The sequence below is a fragment of the Chamaea fasciata genome, unplaced genomic scaffold, assembly GCF_029207755.1.
Source record: "Chamaea fasciata isolate MVZ Bird 193981 ecotype frontalis unplaced genomic scaffold, bChaFas1.0.hap1 SCAF_8, whole genome shotgun sequence".
In the NCBI taxonomy this organism is placed as follows: domain Eukaryota; kingdom Metazoa; phylum Chordata; class Aves; order Passeriformes; family Sylviidae; genus Chamaea; species Chamaea fasciata.
Genome location: NW_027094093.1, coordinates 16,583,930 through 16,596,145, shown reverse-complemented (window position 1 = coordinate 16,596,145; position 12,216 = coordinate 16,583,930). Strand labels below are relative to the sequence as shown.

Below are 12,216 nucleotides of genomic sequence, written 5' to 3'. Positions count from 1 at the left end.
ACATTTTGCTTTGTATAACAGGGACTTCTGTTTGTAAGAGAGGAATGAGCTGCTCTTGCACACACAAACATGGGAATGTGTGCCAGACTGGCTGATGTATTTAGTTGAGCACACAGATATGCTGTGGCTTGCTCAGTGGCAGCACCTGCATGAGCCAGGCAGAGGTGCTGACAAACCTCCCAGGCTTCTTTCACCTTCCTTATGCCCCTATAGACTTGCTGCTCATCTCTCTAGAGAGGGCAGGTGCAGGAGGGGCATTTGCTGAAGGAGCATCTGTCCCCTGTCTGCCACATGAGAAGGTGATGGGTCAGGTAGAAGCCTCTCAAAGGGGCTGGATCCAGCCCACAGGCTATGAGCTGGACAATGCTGAATTAGTTAAAATCACATGGACACAGCTGGTATGGAATATCCAGCTACACACTTGCATAAAATACCGATTAGTTCATGCAACTGCAATGTAAGTTCACCTTGACTGTTACAGGTTCTTTGTGACTACTTTATGGTGTCCTTTTTGAAAACTTGTGTTGTGAAATACTGCACTCTAACTACAAATTACTGACATGTAAAAATCTTCTTTCAACTGAAGAAAAAGTGCCACCTCAATAATTACTTTATGCAGAGATTAAGCTGCTTTAGCTATACCACATAAGAGAAGATGGTGTAAACCTGTCATAAAATAGTATTAACACTGTGGTTTTAACTTCCTCGCTAGGTTAAAGAAAAGTCTTTTTGGATCAGTACCTCAGAAAGTCATGGCAGGGAGTTAAACTGATAAAGCAAATACAGCAAACCCATCAAGTCAAGTGTCATCCCAGGACTGCTTAAGAACCTCTGGAGCATGCAGGCAGAGATGTAAGGTCTGTTAACTGCACACTCAGTTGTCTGCTAACATACTTATCCAGGCTGAATCAATTCAGCATCTTTTTTTGAGTATTCACTGAAATATTTGGAATACTTCTAGATGATCCCAACAGGAGTTACACCTTAACAGCCCTTAAGATCTGAAAAACTATGTCTATACTTCGAGGATAAAGAAAGAAAGAAAATATGGTTAGGTGTGAAGCAGAAATGCTGGCTCAGAGACTGTGCCATCCAGACCTTCAGCAGTCTTACAAAAATGGTGACTTTTTTATCGTTCAGTTATTCTTCGAAGACTTGGGGGATACTGGAGTTGCACATTAATATTAAGTCTATGAACACACTCACTGCATAGAAATAAGACTCTCAATATAATCCCTTTTTTTTGGGAAGAAACACATTTGTACATCATACTCCTTAGTTCCTTAGTGAAAAGCTTAAGTAACAAGCTGAAAGAGAAGCACTTGATTGTGAGTAGACCTTCTTGAAACTGTTTATCAAAACAGTCTTTAAAAACCTACTGCTGCATTTTCATTAACTTTGAAGGGGGATCTAATTAACATTTTCAGTTTTTGGCCTCTGAAAGAAAAACAGATCTTTTCGTTGCTATTTTTTCTGGAAACCAACACTTTTATCAGCCTGTTGCAGTTCAAGGTAGAACGCTTGAAGCTGTTGCTCAATTAAAATTGTTTTTCCATTTGTCAAGCAAATTTTGTGGAGAAATAACAATATATTCCAAATCTATTACAAATTGAACAACAAGATATTAACAAAGCAAGTCAAAAACAATTTCTTCCTACGTCAGTCTGAAACTTCTAAATATTTATGAGGTTTTACATTCCTAAATTTAACAGGAGTGCCATAATCCAAAATAACTGCTGAATTAATAGCCAGGAGATAACATTTGTATAAAAGAACCATTTGCTTTACAACAGCAATAAAGGAAACAACAGAATTATGAGTGCAGAGCCTAATTTGAATAATGTTAAAAAAATGATATGTTGTGGGGCTGCAGCAATATTCTGGCTGCACCTGGCATTGACTATCCTCAACTTCTTAGGCTAGAAATGCAAAAGTCCAGGGTTTATAAGAGAACAGTCATTAAAACTTCATTTTGTTAATTACAGAGATATAAAAAAATATTAATAACGCAGAATACTAAAACATATCCCTCCCTGAAATTTTGCAGCTCTGCAGGAAAAATTTCAGTGGATTTCTTAAAATAAACAAGAATAACAACACTCTCTTTCAGAAAAACAGAGAGGATGAAAGTACCATGACAGCAAAAGAAGGGGCAGGCAATTAAAATTCAAGTTACAGTGAAATTGGTTTTTAAAGCACCCCAGTGATTTAGAATCACTTAAAAGGCTATGGGTTTTTTAACACTTTGAAGTTCAATTTCCCTTTTCTAAAAACAATTAAGAACATTTTACTCTGGAATCTTTCTACCCTGTGAATCAAGCAATTTCAATGTTCTTTGTATCCTTGAGGAGAATTCATGACTCTTCTATGAGCTTATGGCAAGTTAAAGCTGGATGTGCCTCCTCTGGTCACATTTCCATACCCCCAGTATTTGTCTTGAAAATTTGTCTTGAAAGGAATCAAAAGCACAAGTTTGGCTGAACACATGGAAGGCAACTGGTCTTGCCTAATAGAATACAAACTTGGCAGTTGCCAGACTAGGAAAATATCATCCTCGAAAAAGAGGATGTCATGCCTCCAAACCAGAGCATAAGGATAAAATCTGTGGTTACTCCATACTCAGGCATGCATGGAATAGGGTGGAATGAATACAGGAAGGAGGAAAAACACCTTTGTACTCAATTTGGATTGGAGACAGATTCTCCTTTCCTCATTGCTCTTTGCTACCGCTTAAATTCTATCACAGCCTGCTCAGTACTTGTGAACGGGTAAGAGACAAGGGATTGGTTGAGCCTTAGTTTCCATCAGCCATCACAAAAGGCCATATGTCATTAATGACCCTCCTACTGCAAAACACATGGAACATCAAAGTGGCTTTCCCCACACAGTCACAATTCTAGCCACTATAAAAGACAGCCTTAGGAACAAAAAAATCATGTTTTTGGTTCAGTATTAATAAGCCTTTGGGCTTCTGTGAATGAATAAAGCCTAAGAAGGAAAATGCTTACTAAATGATTTTGCACTAACTGATCGAATAGCATATTCTTCACAATCTTCTGTATCCATATTTGATAATATGATAAAATCAGACGTGAAGAAACTAGTGAGTTCTTCCCAAAGCTTTCTTCCTTTGTAAAATGTGTACTACCATGGTAACAGTCCAGCTAAACACAGAAAACAGTGACATCTTACTTTGCCATGTCATCTTAAAATTTCTCTACTTCAGTTTTAGTACCTATGTGGATAAGACATCAGTACATATTATGCAAGAAAAGTATTTTGAAACATACTGATAATTATATTCGTATGGCTTTGTTTATGAAAAAGGAACATTCTGCCATTTGGTATACAAAGCTTCCTTCCTATGCAATACCAGAACTATTCTGTAACAGCAGCTTCCACTTACTGAATGTAGTCCACTTTTTGCATAGCCTTATTTGCAGTGGCACGTGGAATGATCAGCAAGGTCTCCTCATCAGAAAATACTGCCAGACTGATGGAAAGTTTCAAGCAAGAAACTTGATTATATTTAACATATATAAAGCTATCTCATAAAATATATATCCTAATGTAGCAAAAGAATGGCAAAACAATGTGGTGCACATCTTAAATCCCAGGGGTGCTGTTAGAGTCCAGAGTCCACATACTATTCGAATAGCAGGTCAGGATCTGACCTCATGTACACTTGAGTGAAACTGGAGCTCCAGACAACATGACACACACAGAAGAAATAAAATTGCCTTTTCAAGTATCTCTTCATCTCAAATCTCTCTCAGAAGATTAGGATCTGAAAAACCTTAGAGGATGATCATCAAAAGCTGAAGAAAAAGTATCAAAGTGAAGAATACTTAAATGTGCTGCCTTCATTATCTCTCACATAATCTTCTATGATTCCACGAAGCCATTTCAAAGACATCATTTTCTGATGGCAAAGATTTTTATTTGTGAAAGGTTCTTTTCATATATAAAGGCCTCTAAAATATTTGCTTATATTTATAGCTGCAGGCAGGCATCTTTTAAAATATATCTTTATAGTCAGTTATTAGCAGCAGTGGACAGATTTTGTACTTCTTCATAGCCATGGAAGAACAAAGCCTGTTATATTCCAGTCTGACACATTTAGTCTCTCCAAAAGAGAGAGAATCAAATGTTGCAGCTCTGGCATGTTTAATGCCCAGAGCAAACTGGCTTTTAAAGGCCTCCATCTGTTACTGGAGACTGTGGATGGCAAGTGTGCCCTTCACAACCCTGAGTTAGCACCTCTTTTCCAATGACCAACTGAAGCAGAAGCAGGACACTGGCATTAAAAGGGAATTTTCCAATATATACAATAAAGGGGAGTGGGTATGGAAAGGACTGATGTGTATCTTCCTCTTGATTTTGATTTTAATAGTTTTCTTAACATGATTATCACAGGAACACATTACTCTTCCTTCAATAGTGAAATCACCCTGAAACACAGTCTTGTTTAGCTTGGAAAGAGCTTTTGAGACCAACTAGTTGTACTCCCCTGCCCCCAGGACACCTCATGCTGCCATAAAAACACACTTTGCAGCTGTCAGATCTACCAGACTCCTTCGATGTTCCAGTCTCTGTGAATGTCTTACATCTGAACAGTTGTTGGATGAAAGGCATGGTGGAACAGGATTTGTGTATTTTATACCACCTGAGATTAACCCCACAGAGAAACAGGGGGTTGCAATTGGGCAATCAAATGCCCCAACTCTGCCCCAAGTCCCACAGTAGGTGTCTGAGCCCTTTGCTGGAAAAGGTCATTCCTTGATTTAGTCAAAGTTTTACATCTGTAAACCAAGAATAATGCAGTACATGCATCCAGCTTCAAAATCTGCAGCTGAAGCATGTATATGTGTGTGCTCCACCTTCGAATGGCAAATTAACAGCTTAACATGTACTTTAGACATGAAAGGTAAAACAAAGAAAGTCGCATTTAGACTTGTTTCAAAAAGTTGTGTTTGGTTTAGCCATTTACCAAATATAACTACTGCTTAGCATGATGCCGTTGTTTCTTTTAATTAAAAGAGAAACTTCACAGCATTAAGGAAGTTATTTAGTCTTCTTCTTCTATCAGAACGAGAAAAGTAGTCATTAAGCAATATATCACTATCAAATAGAACATTTAGGATTTTTTTATTATTATCATGCAGTGTGGGCTTAGGACAAAGTCTAGTATTTACTTTCTGCTTTTGGGATAAAACTGGATGTGCCTGAGGAAAGGATTTGTCTTCCTATAATCTTAATTTTAAAAGGGCAAGGAAAGGTATGCCATTAGAATGTTACACATGCTATTTCCAAAGCTAGCCCCAGAAATATAGCTAAAAAGCAAAAAGCATTTTGAATATTTCTATCAGTCAATCAATCCTATTTGAACATATCGCTTTCTGAAATTGAGACACATCAAAAAGAAATAATACATTTCAGAGATAAAAACGACAAATAAAATTTTGTTACAAACTATAATAGACAGAAAAAACGTTATTTTATGTTACTAAAAATCAATCCTTGATGCTAGAGTTGTTTCCTAGTACACAGAAAGAAAATATATGGCAGCCTATAAAAGGAACAAGAAATTTTGATTTTAAAAGAACAGCGGCATAAAATAAAAACAATTAATGGTTTAGGCATCTATTATTCTTAAAGCCAAAGTCCATAACCACAGCAGCCCAGGGCTGGAGTTTTACAGGGCATGCACATTGGACACAATGATCTCCCAAGGCGCGCTGGGGAGTGTTCACGTCCTTTTGGCCGATGGTGATTAGGAAAGAACCAGTGTGTCACATACTGCAGGCTAGCAACTGTCGAGTTTTTATGACCATCAGTGCGGATGAGAAGTTTGTACAAAAGAGTCTATTCAGTCTCTGTTTCAGAATTTCAAACAAACACAAGCAGCAAACCTAGGGCAACTATTTCTCTATACTACAAAAGTGTCAGGCTGCCATTTCCCACAAAGCTTTACTTTGGTTTTGGTGGCAAAAAGTCAGCTTTGTTACTCCCATGAAGAGCAGAATCGGTAATGTGGACTTCCCCCCCCCTCAGGCCTGTAAATTTGGGAGGGTGAGGAAAGTGGGATATAACGTAGTCTTTTCATACCCAGAAAGTGGAGGAAAAGTTCTAGCTCCTCCCTTGAAGATTCAGAAGAGGAAAAACATGATTAAGGGTGGAAGGAACAGGGACAAGCTCTTCTCAGGGTAGACATGATGTGAAGACATGGAGGGAACTCACACATTTGGTGACATACAGCCCAAACTGTGCCCTGGAACTTGCAGCTGGGCACACAGAGGAAGAGAGCATGTGAAAAAAAGTGAAAGAGACACTAAAAAAACCACCCCAGAATCAGTACTGCAAAAATCCCACCAGAGCCACAATGGCACGTGCACTGGTATCACAGTATTTTTGTGATCCCAGCACACTCCAGCAGCTCTCAGTGCTCCAAAGCCAACATGCAGGACCACCAGTCCCGTGTCACCCTGGGGCCATGGTGGTGCTGCAGGGGCACAATGGCGCTGGATGGGATTTCCTGGGAGCCACTGAAACTTTCTTTCTGGGCAGCTGTGACAAATCAGGCTGGCAGTACAGTGACTGGTGGGGAAAGTTATGCAAATGTATGAGTGGGTTACTGCTCCACTGGGGAGAAAGTCCTATTTCAGACCTACTAGAGTGACAGCTATAGCAGAATACTGTCAGCGGGACAATAAAGAATATTGACAACGCCTTCAACCTTACAACGTACATTTACAGGAATCCTACAGAGAACATTTATGTGATTCCCCTTAAAGTATGTTTTTGTCTGTTTCACCTTACTTTTTGTCAAATTCTGATTGAAGGTTTAAAAAAAATCCAGTCACCCTGTTCTGAACCCATAAATCACTCCCTAGGAGCACTCAGGACTGCCCAAAAGACCCTTCTCTGCAAACCAGAGGCTCATCTCACTACAGCTTCAGAAGCTGAGGCTTATGCCATGTGAGGCTTCTGCAGGGCAGGCTGAACACTGAGCCCAGCTGCTCTCCCCAGAGCAGAAGGTACATCCTCCACTGCCCCCTTCATCCACAGAGCCCCCCAGAAGAGGAAAGCTAAGCACCATGCACTACAGCACAACCTCTGGTTCACATACAACTCACAGCCTCAGCACCACAAGCTTTTTGACAAAACCCAAAATGTGCTGATCCTATTCTTTCAAAACCAAATAATAGGCACTTAAATCTTATATTTATTTAGCTCCTTATTTACTACCCACATACTACTACCTTTATAAATTTTCTCTAAACAAAAGTTGCTTTCATATACCACTACTTTGAGGTAAAAGACTGCAATACAGACATAAACACTTGTTTCTTGACATTCATGTTTTGAATACATGTATATATTATGCTGCTTATAGCTTTTCCTTACCACTCCTCACAGCAACAAGTTTCCTTCGGGGATAGTAGAGGTACCACAAGTAGTACTGGGATCAGCTTAACAGTAGAGTTTATGAAGGCCATCCATAGATGGATTTTTTTGTTATTTTTGGGGTGGGATTTTTGTGTGTGAGCTTGTTGCAGGGACAGAACACACAGAGCTGTGTGGCAGCAGAGAAAGCAGGGGTAGGCAAGTTATGCTAAAGCAATAAAGCAAGCTGTTGTATGCACAGGCAGATTATGATGGGGGTGTGAGTGTGCTATAGTCGATTTTTCATACATGTAAAGTGTTTGTAGTTTAAATTTGAAAGACTAAACCCACAGAACTACTGACACAATTTCTCTTAGAAACTATGTTTACTCTGTCGGGGATTTTGCCCAGACTAAACCAATAGCAGACTCCACTCTGAGCAGACAGTATACAAGATTGCAATTACAAATATTTTTGTACATAATATAGGCTAGATAATGTTTTGCTTGGATGACCCAGGCCCATGCATCCCAAATTGATCTAGAAAACAAGTGTGCATGCAGGGAATTTTTTTCTTTCAAATAATCCCAGAGCCTACATTAATATTGCATAGAAGCATGGTCATTCACATGCTCATGTGTGGGAACAGCCCTTTCAGCACAGCCTCATTCTCACCAGCTGATGGAGGAATGAAAAAAAAAATAAAATTGTTGGCTATAACATGGCTGAACCTGTAAGGATATTTTCCCCCAGTCTCTCAGTGACCAGTGGCATTTGTAAGAAAGACGTGCAGCCTTGTGCTAGGAACATATTCTACCACATGCACACACACAAACATTATGATGGTGTGCAATGACACTGGCATTACATTTTTTCAGGATTTTACAGCTTAACAGAAATGCTGCTTGGCGACCAGCCTTAAAGTGGAGCAAGGATGGCACCCAGTGGCCAAACAGATTCATCTCAGAAAAACATGTCTCCCAGACTTCACTTAGGAGGGTTTTACTTATAAAAAGGTTCTTGCTGTAACATCAACTCATTGGGAATGTCAAAAGCCTTTAAAAACGACACTGCCTTCTTCCTTTGGGGGACATTTATGTTTCTCACTGTAAAATCTTAAAAAAAAAAAAAGCCTGTAGAAATATTGCCATTAATAATTTAAAATCAACACGGGCAAACATTTTTGACAAACAACTGCTTGCAGCTGGAACACTGCATAGGGGCAGAAATAAACAAAGAAAATTTTTTTCCCCCCATTTTTAGGGAATATGCTAAGGGAAAAAAATCCTGGTTTTAAATTCAGTACAACTAATTTTTTAATTTTAAAATTAGCCTTGATAATATTAGTTATTTAATTTTAAAATTAACATTGATAATATCAATGCCAACTAGAAAGTTTCTATCTAAATAAAGTTTGGTGCAAGCAACTTGATTTTTTAACCAGAAAATTCCTAGTTATAATTCTCAGACTACTGGGGCTACAGAAGAAATCAAGCACAGATAAATAAGGAATAATTTAAAATGTGACCTATTATGCCATTTTTATAGATTTCTTTGAAAATTTCTTCCATGAGATAAAATAAACAATACAATGATCTTTCTGGAGCAGTTGGGAATGCAGGTCTCAGAAGAGTGAGCTGTCACAATCAGGGCCAGCCCAAGGGATGTCTTATCAGCTGTGTGGGGAGTAATTTTCTCCTCTTTGGTGGCAAAAGAACCATGATAAAGTCACACAGAAGAACTCCTAAATTACCATCTTTCACTGAAGTACCTCAGATTTTTAAATTATGCTGGCCCACTTCCAGTGGATGAGTCTTTGCTAGACAAATTTTTCTTCCTGTTTGAAAATCTTTCCAAATAGAAATTCCTAAGTCTGTCACTGGCTGAGGTACACTACTTTATTATTTGACAAGTGTTAATATTTTTTCCTTTTTTAATCATCCATCAGATATCCTTCTGGCTTGCATGGCAATTTAAATGTATTCTATGCCTTACCATTTTTTGCATGGTTGCTGGCTAAATAGTGTAGCAGTGTTGAATTCTGTTTATTCCTTAATGTTTTCCATCTGACAAGGGATTCTTATGGAGCATGATGACTGATCAGATTGAAGAACAGACAACAGGTCTGTTGGGTAATAAATATTTTCACCTTCATTAGGGAGCAATGCTATGTTCCAACAATTGCTTTTTCTAACTTGTTTTTCTAAGCATTTTTAAGACCTAGACCAATTGTGGTTTCGCATATGGAAACCGATGCAAGGAACACAAAATTTCCCATGTGAATAACAAAAATCCAGTATCTGAGAGCAGCATAGTAGCAGCATGGTTTTTTTAGTATGGACAATTTAATAACCCTAAGTGTTTTATTACTTCTCTGCTGAAAATGTCTGTTGTTTAAGTGTCACTGTATTACTGTGCATAATTATTAAGAAACTGAAAAACAGCCACTATTAAAGGCAGTAAGTCAGTAATATTTTTCAACTACTTGGAATTTCTTTTTAGTACTGTAAATATTAGAGTATAGCAGAAATAATTAGAATTATCCAGATCAATTGAAATCTATTTCAGCTTCAGAGAAGAAGGCTTTTTAAAGTAACTAGTAAAAAGACTGTTTTGATCATGCATGTATTTTAATTTTCTGTTATTTTAATTGATTAAAGCTTACTACTTTTTAAGGTATTTAATGGGCAGATTTAAGCTCTAGTCTAACTATGAAGTAGCTGATCTTGGAAATAGTCATTTATTATTTAATATTTCTAGTTACTGTGTGTCTTTACTCTGCAGTTAGCATATAAATGTTGATTTTTCACTTTTTAAAAAAATCATAGCCCTTAAGATCCCTTCTTTTTAACCTACAGTGCAAATGTACACAAAGATTATTCTGCACAACATAAAAATGCTGGAATAAAGATATTTTTCTTTTGAATATTAAAAAAAATCCACAGTAATTCCTTATTGACTTCTGCAATGCCCTTGCCCTGAAGCAACCCAGACCAGAATCTATTCCTTGCTGAAAGAAGCCTATCCGTTTAAAAAATTCATTTAATGACTTGTGCTAAGCTCATAAATTAACAGAAGAAGTTGTCTGGGCATGGGTATATTATTAAATTGTGGGCTCTATCTAGCTTCCAGGCCCCAGGCTTCTTTCTTCTGCCTTAACTCTCCCAAATCATGTATAGTTTTTCCTCAAGAGAAATATTTATTTTAAAACAGGATTTACTTTTCTCCTACACTAGAAAATAAACTGGTTTTGTGCATAGACTTATCATATAAATGCAATACGGTTGCGTCACACAATTTTGTTGCAGTCTGAAAGCAGAATTGTTGAAACCTTTCCCAGATGTTTTAATATTTCTGTGCCCTCTTTGCAAATGAGAAACCAAAACATGAAGCAGTGCTCTGCCCTGCTCAGATGATTTGGCACCACAAGGACAAGGAACTTGCCCAGTTAGACTGCAGATATTCAGAGGGCAGATCTGTGCTCACAACCACTGCAGCCTCTCTTGTACTGCTCCAGAGCCGACAGGCAGGGCTGGCTGGACCCAAGAGGGCAGCTCAGTGCTTGAGCCTCACCAGGCTAAAGTGCTCCTTGTGAACCTTCCCTCCACAACATCCTGGAAAATTCATTTTCCATTTGCCCTGAAGGGAAGGTAATATTTTACTCTGGGAGCTCCATGTTTTCACCTGAAATAATAAATATGGCCGTTTTAGAAATTTTACAAGAGGAATCCCCTCAGTGACCTTTTGCAGCTGTTTAATCTCATCTTGATTACCTATGAAGCCAATAAACTCAAATGCTGAAATTTTAATAAAACTGAATGTTTAAGTTTTTTAAACCAAATTCAGAATTCCCACTAGCTGTTTCAATTACTATTCCTTGAATTAGGGTAGACACTGTAGTATGGCAGCAGTCTAGCAGGACAGCTCCAGAAATAACTCCTGACAGGTACCTCTCATGTCTCTGACATGCAGAATTCATCCAACTGTCTTTATTTGTGATAAAACACCTCATGAAAGAAAATAAGCAAAAACCCTCAGGGAATATTATTTGAACTGAAAAACATACCCCTCTGGTGCACTCCTTTCTGCTTTGGTGAGCTGCACATTGGAGATTCCCTGACCCAGAGAACATCAGTCTCAATTTGCCTTCTGCTAATTCCTCATTTTAACTCATTAACGTCTACACCAATGCGTCATATTGTTTAACTACAAGTTTGCTGAAGAGAGATTTTTAATCAGATTAAAATCTCTATCCTAATTTCATTTGATGTCTCTAAATCCAGACATTTTATGAGGAAACACCATGAACAATCTTTCCCTACTCCTCCATGCCATTCCCTGTTCACTGAAATTGGAAAAAAATTGAATACAGAGTACTTGTCTGAAGTCAGATGACAGCCTCACATTTCAGAAAATAGTATAAACACTCAGTATTTTATCATTGTTTATTATTTTCAGTGTATGCAATGGTTTCTTGACTTCTTATTTCCATGACAACTGAAGACATGGGCACATGTCAAAGTGTACAAAATAATGTAATACAGTAAAGACCTTGGTTTCATGAATTATGAAACTCTTCACACGGTGTTTTAGTTCTCCTCTTATGTGGGCAGTGGGTGTGGAAAAGCAGAGAAATAAACTCTGTTTTACATCTTGTGATGATGTGATCATGTACCTTTCTCAAAAGGGAAAAAGAACAAAATTCAATATTAACACTTAAGCCTTGGTTACCCTCAAAGTTTTTCTTCCGTTTTTTTCCTGTTGTTGCTATTCTCAGTGGAACCTGAGCAACTGGAAGAGAACCAGGGAAAAAGCTCGGTGCCAGCCTGC

At 38.1% G+C, this 12,216-nt stretch overlaps 1 protein-coding gene across 1 annotated transcript in view; it reads right to left on the bottom strand.

The window, feature by feature from the left end:
• Positions 1 to 12,216, bottom strand: part of PDE11A (phosphodiesterase 11A) — a 107,797-nt gene that overhangs the window by 34,711 nt on the left and 60,870 nt on the right. The gene's annotated exons all lie outside the window — the stretch shown is intronic.